This window comes from Aotus nancymaae, unplaced genomic scaffold, assembly GCF_030222135.1.
Source record: "Aotus nancymaae isolate 86718 unplaced genomic scaffold, 86718_ANA_hifiasm-v0.15.2.pri h1tg000007l, whole genome shotgun sequence".
Taxonomy (NCBI): domain Eukaryota; kingdom Metazoa; phylum Chordata; class Mammalia; order Primates; family Aotidae; genus Aotus; species Aotus nancymaae.
Window position 1 is genome coordinate 369,047 of NW_026988418.1, and position 13,433 is coordinate 382,479.

At 48.5% G+C, this 13,433-nt stretch overlaps 1 pseudogene; it reads left to right on the forward strand.

The window, feature by feature from the left end:
• The first annotated feature begins 8,025 nt into the window (after positions 1-8,025).
• LOC105708126 (glyceraldehyde-3-phosphate dehydrogenase-like) lies at positions 8,026-9,030 on the forward strand (annotated as a pseudogene).
• Positions 9,031-13,433: the final 4,403 nt, after the last annotated feature.

Genomic DNA, 13,433 nt, shown 5'->3' on the forward strand with positions numbered 1-13,433 from the left:
CCGTACTGCAGGTTGAATAATTCAAGGCAGCCTTTCCGAAAGGCTGAGAAATCTCGGAGAAAAAAATCAGAGAGAAGAAAAAAATTTTTGTTTTTTAAAGAAAAGAGTAATTTCCCTCATGCTGGCTACACAATAAGCACTCGATAAACATCGGTTAATTCTGATTGACGTAAACACTGGGACAGAAATTGAATAGAGAGACTAGCAGTGCCCGGGCAGGGCTGAGCTAGGGCAGGACACCGGATGCTTCCAGTGAGTGCAGCAGCTCCGGTGATCACCTCTTCCCTCCCCACCGCTGGCTGATCTGCCTCGGAGCGTCTAATGTTTTTCTGAATTGGAAGGAAGTTTGAGAAGACAGCAGAGGCATGGGGTGAGACGGCATCTGTTGCCCTAGCCCCATCTGCTTGGCTGAGGTTGAATTCAGTGGAGAGGGGGGACGACCCAGAAGATGAAGGATCTGTTTTCATGAAGGACTGTGTGAAACTTTGGGCCCAGGTTGGGCTGCTTTGGTGCCCATGCAGCGAGATTTGACACGGGAGGAAGAGGAGAGGTGGGCCTTCTCTCCACCGCAGCCCTGGTGCCCTGCGGCAGGGTCTAAGGGACATGGAGCAGGGGTGAAGCAGAAGCAGGGCCAGTTGTGCCAGGCAGAGTGCCCTGGAAGTGATCTCCGCACTGAGAAGGGAGCCACAGTAGCAGTGGCCAATTACCACCTGCAAATGGCAGTGCACAGAAGGCTTCTCCAGGAAGAACAGAGTTAAAGAAAATGCATAGATTGGAGAGCCTGCTGCCCCCAGCAACCTAACAGAGCAATCTTGTCCAACTAGGAGAGACTTCAGGGGGAAGGGGAGCCCTCCCCAAAAGCAGATAGAGCTTGTGGCTCTTAGAACCAAAAACTAATGATAGGGTGGCTGTGTTCTCCAGCTGGTACAGTCTGGATGGTTCGGGTTTTGGAACCTCCTCCACATGACTGGTCTGATGTTTGGCATCTCCATCTCATGGGAAGCCCTAGCCTGAGAAGGCTCTGGAATCCTCCCACCCAACTCCTCAGCTTGTAGAAACTGAAGCCCCAAGAGTTTAGGCTACCCAAGGTCACACAGCTAGTTAGCTAGAGAGCAATGAGAGCCAGGATCCCTCATGCCCAGTTCCCAGGACTGTATGTGTGTGTGTTGGGGGCTGGGGGTAGGGGGCGGGGAGGAGAAACAGAGAGAGATCATGATCTGGGCCCATTGCATGAGACCAAGAGACCATGCCATGCCTGTGCCAGCGAGTCTGTCCAATGTGTTGTCAGCACCTCACGGAGCTGGAATCCCAGCTGCTGCCGCCACCTCCCTAAGGTTGCACAGTCAGCATCCACAGAGCCAATTCATCTACCTGTGGTTTAATGAGCATCAGATGCTGTGACCAGGGACCTGGAGGCCTAGAAAAATTCCAATTTCAAGCCCACTCTTTATAGTTAATTAGCATCACAACCCCACACCCTGGAGAGGCCAGGAGCACAGGAGCCACGGAGCCAGTGGCTTACGGTGGCTCCCCAAACATAAGCCCTGACTCTCGGGACACAGAGTCCCAGTGTCTGAACGTCGGAAATGTCTCCAGTCCTCGAAAATGAGCAAATAATGAGCAACTGCGATCTAATGTTGATGTAGAATGAGAGAAGTCTCAACTTCTCTAGGCAGGACAGATCTTCGGGGAATGACGTACCCTCTGCTTCCAGACCTCCTCCTCCAAAACCACTTCAGGTTGGTGAATTAGACTTTATGAACTCAGTAACAGCCCAGGGGGCGGGGGTTCAGATAGGGGAGCTATGCCACACCTACTGGGTCCTCTCTCCAGTCCCATTTCCAGTTGCACCGATGAGTCCCTTCCCTGAGGACTGTGGGAAACTAGAGGTGGAGTGGTGTGGAGACCAAGTCCCACTGGGCACCTGGAGCTCAGAAACTGTGGGACGGGGCCTCTTCCACCTGCCCCGTAGACCACAGAAGCAAAGGACTTCCAGCTTCAGAGAAAGCAGCATGGAGCAGAAGGAACAGAGGTGAGTTCAGAGAAATCCCAAATCAGACTCACTGTCGCACCCTTCGCTGGTCCTCTGGGGCAGACCCCTTGCTCTGTTTCTGCTAACTTGTTTCTCTTCTGGTTTGAACACTCAGGTTCTTTAACTTCCCCTTCTGGCTATGATTTGGAAGGCGACCCCCAAGTGAAACAGCCCCCATTGTGTCTCTGGACCCTTTGGAGGAGAGCAGTGGAGCACAGAGAGGCGCACTGAGCTCAAGAGCTAGAAGTGGCCAGTGACAAGAAAGAAGGTACCAGCACCTCCCCCTCCTCTGTTTATGAGAGTTCCCTCTGCCTCTCACTCGGCTGGATCACACAAAGCTCACAGTCTACTAAGGCCCCTGTGTTTTTTCACAGTTGTTTTTGTAAAGCCACATTTTTCTCATGTTCCTTCATTTCACTAGGGTGAGTCTCTCGGGATGCTGCCTTCTCATCGCCTGTTCCTCTCCATCAGCTCACTCCCCTTCTTCCCTGGTGTCCTGCCTCCACTCTGCCTCCTAGCACACCACACTGATGCCAAGGTGTGCTGCCTAAAACACAGATCTGTGACCCCAGGGAAACCCTTATGTGGCTCCCCAGACCTATCAGAAAGTCAAACTCTTGGGAGCAGCAAGAGTCCCCTAGGCACTGCCCAGACCTGTCTCACCAGCCTGTCTCCCTCCTCCTCCTCCTCCGTACCCAGAAGATGACATCATACCACACCCCAGCACTTGTTCTCCTAGTGGTGCCACACTGCTCCTTCCTCATGGCAGGTGGCTTGGGAGTCAGACAGAGTTGGAATCTAGTGGTCTATAACCTGGAGAAACCCCATTCTCTCCCTGGGCTTCTGTTGCCCCAACTATAAATGGGTAATAAAAGTACCCACTTAGCAGCACAGTCAAGAGGATTTGAAATAACTTGGGTCAGGTATCAAGCACATGCCTCAAGTTACCCATAATGTACTTACTAGGACTCTACGCCCACATGCGTGTCACTAGAAAATTCCTATTCATATATCAAAACCCAGTTCAAGAGCTGCCACATCCATGAACCCTTCTCGGATTCCTCACCCAGTCTCAGACTCCAAAAGAGCTCCTGCCTCTGACCTCACAGCCCCTTCAACCTGCCTCTGATCAACTCCACGTGCCCGACAGTGTCATCGTCTGCATCCAGGTCTGCCTCCCCAAACTCATGGCTGAGACCCGCCAGGGCAAGGACCAGGTCTGACTTCTCTCTCCTCCGTGCAAGGCCTGGCACACAGACAAAGTTTATAGATGTTTATTTAATTGAATCACGTTGAATTATTCATACCTTATTGAATTCTGTCACCCAGCGTATTCCCCATCCCTCCCACCTGGTAGAAGTTGGACTTGCTCCTTCATCAATAACAATAATAATAGTGAAACCTTATTGATTGCTTCTCCTGTGCCAGGCACTTCTAGGTGCGTATCTCATAATTAGCTCAGTTAATCCTTACAACAACCCTACTGAGAGACGCACTGTTTCCAAATGAGGAAAAATAGGCCTTTGTTTCCTCATGAGGAAACTGAGGCTCACAGAGTTGCATTTCGTGTCTAAAGTCTAACAGCCAGAAAGTGGAGGGGCTGGATTTGATCCCACGTGTATTAGTTCAGAACACTAGCCCTTTTTTAGCTTTTTATTTTGAAATAATTTTAAGTTTATGGAAAAGTTGCAAAGGTGGGGCAGAGAGTTCTCATATGCTTTTCACCCTCTTCCTCTAATATTCAGCTCTCATCTAGCCCTGGTATTTCATCAAAATTTTTTAAAAAAAAATTTTTTTTGAAACAGTCTCACTCTGTCACCCAGGCCAGAGTGTAGTGGCGCGATCTCTGCTCACTATGACCTCAGCCTCCCAGGTTCAAGTGAGTGCCTCCCAAATAGCTGGGATTACAGGTGCTTGCCACCATCCCCGGCTAATTTTTTTATGTGTTTTTAATAGAGACAAGGTTTCACCATATTGGCCAGGCTGGTCTTGAACTCCTGACCTCGTGATCCACCTGCCTCGGCCTCCCAAAGTGCTGGGATTACAGGTGTGAGCCACCGTGCCCGGCAAAATTTAAAAATTAACATGCTACACTGTTATCAACCAAATTACAGATATTGTTATGATTTTCCCAGTGTTTCCACTCACATCCTTTTTCTGTTTCAGGACCTAATCCAGCATCCCGCATTGCATTTAGTCATCATGTCTCTTTGCCTCCTCTGATCTGTGACCATTTCTCAGTCTTTCATTGTCTTTCATGACCTTGACACTTTTTTTTTTTTTTTTAACAGAGTTTCGCTCTTGTCTCTGCGATCTCGGCTCACTGCAACCTCCGCCTCCTGGGTTCAGGTGATTCTCCTGCCTCAGCCTCCAGAATAGCTGGGGTTACAGGCATGCGCCACCATGCCTGGCTAATTTTGTTTTTTGTTTTTGTTTTGTTTTTTTTTAGTAGAGACAAGGTCTCACCATGTTGGTCGGGTTGATCTCAAACTTCTGACCTTAGGTGATCCGCCCACTTGGGTCTCCTGAAGTGCTGGAATTACAGGCGTGAGTCACCACGCCCAGCCACCCTAACACTTTTTTTTTTTTTTTGAGACGGAGTTTCGCTCTCGTTACCCAGGCTAGAGTGCAATGGCGCGATCTCGGCTCACCGCAACCTCTGCCTCCTGGGTTCAGGCAATTCTCCTGCCTCAGCCTCCTGAGTAGATGGGATTACAGGCACGCACCACCATGCCCAGCTAATTTTTTGTATTAGTAGAGACGGGGTTTCACCATGTTGACCAGGATGGTCTCAATATCTTGACCTCGTGATCCACCCGCCTCGGCCTCCCGAAGTGCTGGGATTACAGGCGTGAGCCACCGCGTCCGGCCCCCTGACACTTTTAAAGAGCAGCATCAGGTATTTTACAGGATATTCCTCCCTCTAGGTTTGATGGATATGTCCTCATGAATAGTCTGAGGTTACAGATTTAGGGAAGCCTACCACAGAGGTGAGGAGCCCTTCTCCTCACATCATACCAGGGGCCACATGACACCAGCGTGACTTGTCACCGTGACCGCGTGGTTAAGCTGGCATTTCCAGGTCTCTCCACTGAGGCGTTACTGACTGCATTTGCTTTTAACTGCCACACTCTAATGACTCTCAGTCAGTGTCGCTGATGTGGAAAAGAATGATGCCTGGCTGAACAGGGGGTTTCAGCCCAGAGCCGAGCAAAAGGATTCTGGAGCTAAAGGACCAGTGCCCCCACTAGGGCACCCAGAGCATCAGGAAAGGCATTCTCCCTACAGCTTGAGCCGTCAAGAAAGGCTTCCCAGAGATGGCGGGACTAAGGAGGGATCTGTATAGGTGACAGGGAGGGACAGCTACTCCAGGGGACCCAGCACCAGCATAGACACGCTCACAAGGAGACAAAAGCATGGACAAGGTCTAGATCAGAAGGCAGCGGCTGGACTAAAATCACACAAAGGTCGTCAGCCATCTCCCTGTCTCCAGGCAGAATAACTCTAAAACCTTTCCAGTCCCTTGGAAACACCTCCACATCTGTAACCTAGAAACTCAGAGCAGTGATTTCCAGATAGGGCAAGATCAAGCCAGCAGAGCATCCCACACTTCTCCCCCACCGTCTCCCGATCTGTGTTCCCACTGCACTTAGACGCTCTGCCTGGTATTTATCACAGCGGCCTCTGCTACTGGATGCCGGCATGCTTGTCTGAGTTCCTCAATAGACTGCAGCAAGGGTGGGGCCCTGCCCCATCCTCCTTTGCCTCCCATTCCCCTCCGCCTCCAGGCACTGAGCTCAGAGCCTGCCACACAGTAGGGGCTTAGCAAATGCTTGTGGAAAGGCAGAAAGAAAACAGATTCACTTCTGCAAGAAGCTTTGAGAAGAATATTCTGAAGACATTTTGTGGCTTGCACTGACTTCCAAAGTGCAGAAAATCATTTTAAAAACTGATGACTGTGAAATTTCAATTATATTCACAAGGAGAGCCAGAGTAAGCTGCAAGAAGCACAAAACAGCAGCTTTGCATTTGACAAGCCAAAGAGCCTGGAAGAAGAGCAAGCAGGATGGGGACCAGCCTTGAAGCCAGATCCAGCTGTTTTCAGAGACGAACTGCACATGAGTAAACTTGAATTCATAGCCCTTGAAAGAGAGGACAGTTCTGGCCAGGTGCAGTGGTTCATGCCTGTAATCCCAGCTCTTTAGGAGGCTGAGACAGGTGGATCACAAGGTCAAGAGATCAAGACCATCCTGGCCAACATGGTGAAACCCCATCTCTACTAAAATACAAAAATTAGCTGGGCATGGTGGCACGTGCCTGTAGTCCCAGCTACTTGGGAGGCTGAGGCAGGAGAATTGCTTGAACTTGGGAGGCAGAGGTTGCAGTGAGCCAAGACTGTGACACTGCACTCCAGCCTGATGACAGAGCAAGACTCCATCTCAAAAAAGGAAAGCGAGGACAGTTCCAGGGACATCAGACATCTGTAAGGATACCTGAGTCAATCCCATGAAACTACTACCAAAAATAATTTAGTGTTCAGAGGCTGTGTTCATAGAAGTACAGCACCTACACAAAAGAAGGTAATAGATCTGTTCAGTACACAGAAAATCACACAATCAAAGAACTAGGTTCAGAAAGACAAACTGGATTTTGTGCAGAGGTCTTAAGAATGGAGAAAGGCAAGAGTTAGCCAATGAAAGGGCAAGAAAAGTGTTCCAGACCACAGGAAAATATATGTAAAGCATCTGCAGGACAAACGCTACCTCTTTCTAAAGACCTGTGAAAAAGGCCAGCATGACTTGAGGAGAGAAAGCAAACTGTAGCCAGACTTCAGGCTGGAGAAGTGGGTAATAACCAAGCCCATAGCGGGTTTTGGGTCATACAGAGTTTGGGTTTTACCTCTAAAAGCAATGGGAAGTCCTAATCTGTCCTTGCATATTGGGCAGACACCCACACTGGGCTAAAGTCCTAGACACAGACACACACAGACATATACCAACACACACGAGAGAGAGAGAGAGAGAGAGAGAGAGGGAGGGAGGGAGGGGGGGGAGGGAGGGAGGGAGGGAGAGGGAGGGAGGGAGGGAGGGAGGGAGGGGGAGAGAGAGAGAGAGAGAGAGAGAGAGAGAGAGAGAGAGAGAGAGAGAGAGAGAGCTCTTCCATGTCCAGTAGGAACACTGCATTGGAAGAGCTTCAAAGGAGCAAGAGCAGGAAGTGGGGATCCCCTGAGCCTTGACCCTGGCTACAGGGACCAGCGGAGAACTTGGCCAAAGCTGCCACTGAAAAACCTGCCTTCCCTTTTAGACCAGGCCCTCAGGGACCTCAGAGAACCAGCAGCTGGCAGAAAAAGCTTTCTGCAGCAGAATTACATGATTTCTACTTTTTTTGCCTCACCCTGCAGTAAACTGGGACCAGAACTCATCTCTTTCCTGCTATACTTCTCTTAAAGTCAAAGAAGTAACCACTTGCTTTACTCTTCCTACAGAGTACATTACCAAGTCTCTGGCCACCCCATGGTGGGTGCACATCTGGGTTCCTAGGGATAACTTCTTAAGTGCCTCACTGCAGCAAAACACAGATGTGACTCTGTCATCCCTGGGTGTGGAGGAGAGTCCCACTGGCCTCTACCCCACACTACTACCAGCAGCCCTGATTTTCATATTTCCATATTTCAGGTTTCCTAGCACTTCCTCCATGGATGCCTCTAGAAACAAGTTGCCGCTGCTGCTTTTGCTGCCATCTCACGGGAGTGACTTCTGTAGGTACCTACTTCTTGACTCCCTAGTCAAAGTCTAAGATGGGTTTATCTGCTAAGCAGAGCCAAGGTTCCAAGCCTAGGCCCCAACTTCAAAGAAGGTTGGGAACGTGAGTTCTCAGATTCTCTGCTGAGGCTGTCTGGTTCCCACCAAGAATCAAAAGCTGGCTCTCTGCTCCTCCTGTTCAACAGACAGCCGCATCTTGTCTCCCATCGCCAGCCACATCCCTGAGACACCATGGGGAAGGTGAAGGTCAGAGTCAACGGATTTGGTCGTATTGGGCGCCTGGTCACCAGGGCTGCTTTTAACTCTGGTAAAGTGGATATTGTCACGATCAATGATCCCTTCATTGACCTCAACTACATGGTCTACATGTTCCAGTATGATTCCACCCATGGCAAATTCCATGGCATTGTCAAGGCTGAGAACGGGAAGCTTGTCATCAATGGAAATCCCATCACCATCTTCCAGGAGCGAGATCCCTCCAAAATCAAGTGGGGCGATGCTGGCGTTGAGTACGTGGTGGAGTCCACTGGTGTCTTCACCACCATGGAGAAGGCTGGGGCTCACTTGCAGGGGGGAGCCAAAAGGGTCATCATATCTGCCCCCTCTGCTGATGCCCCCATGTTCGTGATGGGCGTGAACCATGAGAAGTATGACAACACTCAAGATCATCAGCAATGCCTCCTACACCACCAACTGCTTAGCGCCCCTGGCCAAGGTCATCCATGACAACTTTGGTATTGTGGAAGGACTCGTGACCACCGTCCACGCCATCACTGCCACCCAGAAGACTGTGGATGGCCCCTCCGGGAAACTGAGGCATGATGGCTGTGGGGCTCTCCAGAACATCATCCCGGCCTCTACTAGCATTGCCAAGGCCGTGGGCAAGGTCATCCCTGAGCTGAACAGGAAGCTCACTGGCATGGCCTTCCGTGTCCCCACTGCCAATGTGTCAGTGGTGGACCTGACCTGCCATCTGGAAAAACCTGCCAAATATGATGACATCAAAAAGGTGGTGTAGCAGGCATCGGAGGGCCCCCTCAAGGCATCCTGGGCTACACTGAGTACCAGGTAGTGTCCTCTGACTTCAACAGCGACACCCATTCTTCCACCTTCGATGCTGGGGCTGGCATTGCCCTCAACGACCACTTCGTCAAGCTCATTTCCTGGTACGACAATGAATTTGGCTACAGCAACAGGGTTGTGGACCTCATGTCTCACATGGCCTCCAAGGAGTAAGACCCCTGGACCACCAGCCCCAGCGAGAGCACGAGAGGAAGACAGGCCCTTACTGCTGGGAAGTCCCTGTCACACTGAGTCCCCCACCACACTGAATTGCCCCTCCTCACAGTTTCCATGCAGACCCCTTGAAGAGGGAGGGGCCTAGGGAGCCCCACCTTGTCATGTACCATCAATAAAGTCCCCTGTGCTCAGCCAAAAAAAAAAAAAAGAGAGAGAATCAAAAGCTAGGAGAATCCTCAAACATGGTGTGATGATTAATACTGAGTATCAACTTGATTGGATTGAGAGACACAGAGTATTAATCCTGGTGTCTGTGTGGGTATTGCCAAAAGAGATTAACATTTGAGTCAGTGGGCTACGGAAGGCAGATCCACCTTTAATCTGGCGGGCACAATCTAATCAGCTGCCAGAAAATACAAAGCAGGCAGAAAAAACATGAAAAGGAGAGACTGCCTACATCTTTTCTCCTGGGCTGGATGCTTCCTGCCCTCAAACATTGGACTAGTGTTGGGACTCAGACTGGCTCTCCTTGCTCCTCAGCTTGTAAACAGCCTATTGTGGGACCCTGTGATCATGTGAATTAATACTTAATAAACTTTATATATATGCTAAGGACTCTACTTTTAATAGTACAGAGAACACTTATAGTCCTTGGTGTAAATGGTTTAGAGAATTTTATGTATATTACATATATATATGTATGTATGTATGTATGTATGTTCTGTTAGTTCTGTCCCTCTAAGAGAACTTAATACAGATTTTGGTACCAGGAGTGATTCTAGAGAAACAGAATATTAAGAATGAAGTTCTTTCATTGGTTTTGGGTTTCTGGAGGCAACTGCTTAATATGATTAGACCCAAAAATGCTAAGGACTCTACTTTTAATAGTACAGAGAACACTTATAGTCCTTGGTGTAAATGGTTTAGAGAATTAGGCAAAATAAATGCATTTGACACTCCTGATTCACCATTCGTGAGAGGCAAAGAGTTCAGTGACTCTATACATAATACCTTTAACCCTATGTGAAGAACCAAAGAAAATAATGAAGCTGGTTGGTTGCTCCTAAGTTCAGTGGACAAAGCGATGAAAGAAAATGACGATCTCAGAGATTCTGGCTTCAAAAGCAGATACTGAGCCTCAAATCTGCTAAGGTTGCCCTTAGTGAGAGTCTTATCTCCTGTAGAGAAAGAGTTGAAATTTTGGAAAAACAGACACAAGCTCTTATCATGGGAACGGCTCACCTGCAATGAAAGATGCATGCACAGCCTCTCCAGGTGCCTACTGTTAAAGTGAGGGCATTGATTGGAAGAGAATGGGAACCTGCAACTTGGAATGGGGATACATGGGAAGACCCTGATGAAGCTGGAGACACTGAGTTTATAAACGCCGATGAACCTTTTTAGCCAGAAGGAACAGCTTCCTCATCCTCAGTAGTGGCCACATCCCCACCCGGACCAATGCTGCCATCAGCTTTTCCACCTTTGCCTGAGGAGATAAACCCTGTGCTGCCTGAGGCAACAGTGATGGCCTCCCCTGAGGCAGTTGCCGGGCAAAATAATGTTGATTCTTCTCAGGGGCCACCCCCAACACCCCTGTTTGTTTCTAGACCTATAACTAAAGTCCCAGCAGGCCCCTGGAGGTGAGGTTGAGAGTGTGACCCATGAGTAAATGCACTACACTCAAAAAGAACTGTTTGAGCTCCCTAATTTATATAAACAGCAATCTGGAGAACAGGCATGGGAATGGATGTTAAGGGTATGTGATAATGGTGGAAGAAACAGAGTTGGATCAGGCTGAATTTATTGATTTGGGCCCACTAGGCAGGGACTCAGCATTTAATGTTGCAGCTTGGGGAATTAAAAAAAGGTTCTAATAGTTTATTTGCTTGGTTAGCTGAAATATAGATTAAAAGATGGCCCACTGTGAGCGAGGTTGGAAATGCCTGATCTCCTTTAATATAGAGGAAGGGATCCAAAGGCTTAGGGAGATTGAAATGGTGGAGTGGATGAGTCGCTTTAGACCTACTCATCCCAGCTGGGAGGATCCAGAAGATACACCCTGGACCATTGCCTTGCAAAATAAATTTGTGAGGCAGCAACTGCATCTTTGAAGAGCCCTGTAATTGCTCTTCTTTGTATGTTAGATCTAACCATGGGAACCGCAGTCACTCAACTACAAAATTTAAATACAATGGGAATAATTAGATCCTGAGGTGGCAGGGGCCAAGTGGCAGCACTCAACCATCAAAGGATAGCTATCATAATGAGAGCAGAGGCAAAGCAGCAATCAGAATAATATGACTCGTGTAGAGCTCTGGCACTGGCTAATTAATCATGGTGTTCCTATAAGTGAAATTGATAGAAAGCCTACTGCATTTCTACTTAATTTATACAGGCAGAAAAATTCTAGGTTGAATGGAAAAAAGACTAATTTTAATTATAGAAACAGAGAATCATGGTCCCTCAATCAATTTCCAGACTTGAGCCCGTTTAGAGACCCAGAACACCTTGAATGAAGGCGAGGCTGGGTCCCCTTGAGGAAGGACTCCACTGCATTACTGACAATTAATGCAGTGAATCTTTCTCCCATCCTTCCCCAAGAACAACTCCAGCCTCTTACCAGGGTAACTGTGCATTGGGAAAAGGGAAACAATCAGACTTTTCAGGGACTACAGGACACTGGCTCTGAGCTGACATTGATTCCAGAGGACCCAAAACATCACTGTGGTCCTCCCGTTAAAGTAGGGGCTTATGGAGGTCAGGTAATTAATGGAATTTTAGCTCAGGTCCAACTTACAGTGGGTCCAGTGGGTCCCCAGACTCATCCTGTGGTCATTTCCCCAGTGCCAGAATGCATAATTGGCATAGATATACTTAGCAGCTGGCAGAACCCCCACATTGGCTCCCTGACTGGTAGGGTGAGAGCTATCATGATGGGAAAGGCCAAATGGAAGCCATTAGAGCTGCCTCTACCTAGAAAAATAGTGAATCAAAAACAATATCACATCCTTGCAGGGATTGTGGAGATTAGTGCCACCATCAAGGACTTGAAGGATGCAGGGGTGGCGATTCCCACTACATCCCCATTCAGCTCTCCCATTTGGCCTGTGCAGAAGACAGACGGATCTTGGAGAATGACAGTGGATTATCATAAGCTTAACGAAGTGGTGACTCCAATTGCAGCTGCTGTACCAGATGTGCTTTCATTACTTGAGCAAATTAACACATCTCCTGGTGCCTGGTATGCAGCCATTGACTTGGCAAATGGCTTTTTCTCCATTCCTGTCCATAAGGCCCACCAGAAGCAATTTGTCTTCAGCTGGTAAGGCCAACAGTATACCTTACCATCCTACCTCAGGGGTATATCAACTTCCTGGCTTTGTGTCATAATCTTATTCAGAGAGGCTGTGATCACTCTTCACTTATGTAAGATATTACATTGGCCTACTATATTTATGATATTTTGCTGATGGCATTCAGTGAGCAAGAAGTAGCAAACAAACCAGACTTACTGGTGAGATATCTGTGTGCCACAAAATGGGAAATAAATCTGACTAAAATTCAAGGAGCTTCTACCTCAGTAAAATTTCTAGGGTCCAGTGGTGCAGGGCCTGTTGAGGTATTCCTTCTAAGGTAAAGGATAAGTTGCTGCATTTAGCCCCTCCTACACCAATAAAAAGGCACAATGCCCAGTGGGCATATCTGGATTCTGGAAGCAACACATTCCTCATTTGGGTGTGTTACTCTTGCCCATTTATCGAGTGACCTGGAAGGCTGCCAGTTTTAAGTGGGTCCAGAACAGGAGAAGTTTCCACAATAGATCCGGGCTGCTCTGCCACTTGGGGAATATGATCCAGCATACCCAATGGTGCTTGAGGTGTCAGTGGGAGGTACGCATGCTGTTTGGAGTCTTTGCCAGGATTCCATAGGTGAATCACAGCAGAGGCCTCTAGGTTTTGGAGCAAAGCCCTGCCATCTTCTGCAGATAACTACTCTCCTTTTGAGAGACAGCTCTTGTGCTGTTACTGGGCTTTGGTGGAAACTGAATGTTTGACTATGGATCATCAAGTTACCATGGGACCTGAACTGCCCATCATAAACTGGGTGCTTTCTGATCCATCTAACCATAAAGTGGGTCCTGCACAGCAACATTCCATCACCAAGTGGAAGTGGTATATACATGATCAGGCTCAAGCAGGTGCTGAAGGCACAAGTAAGTTACATGAGAAAGTGACTCAAATGCCCATGGTCTCCACTCTTGCCAACCTGCCTTCTCTTTCCCAGCGTGCACCAATCGCCTCATGGGGAGTTCCCTATGATCACCTACAGAGGAAGAGAAGAATAGGGCTGGTTCACAGATGGTTCTGCATGATATGCAGGCACCACCCAAAAGTGGACAG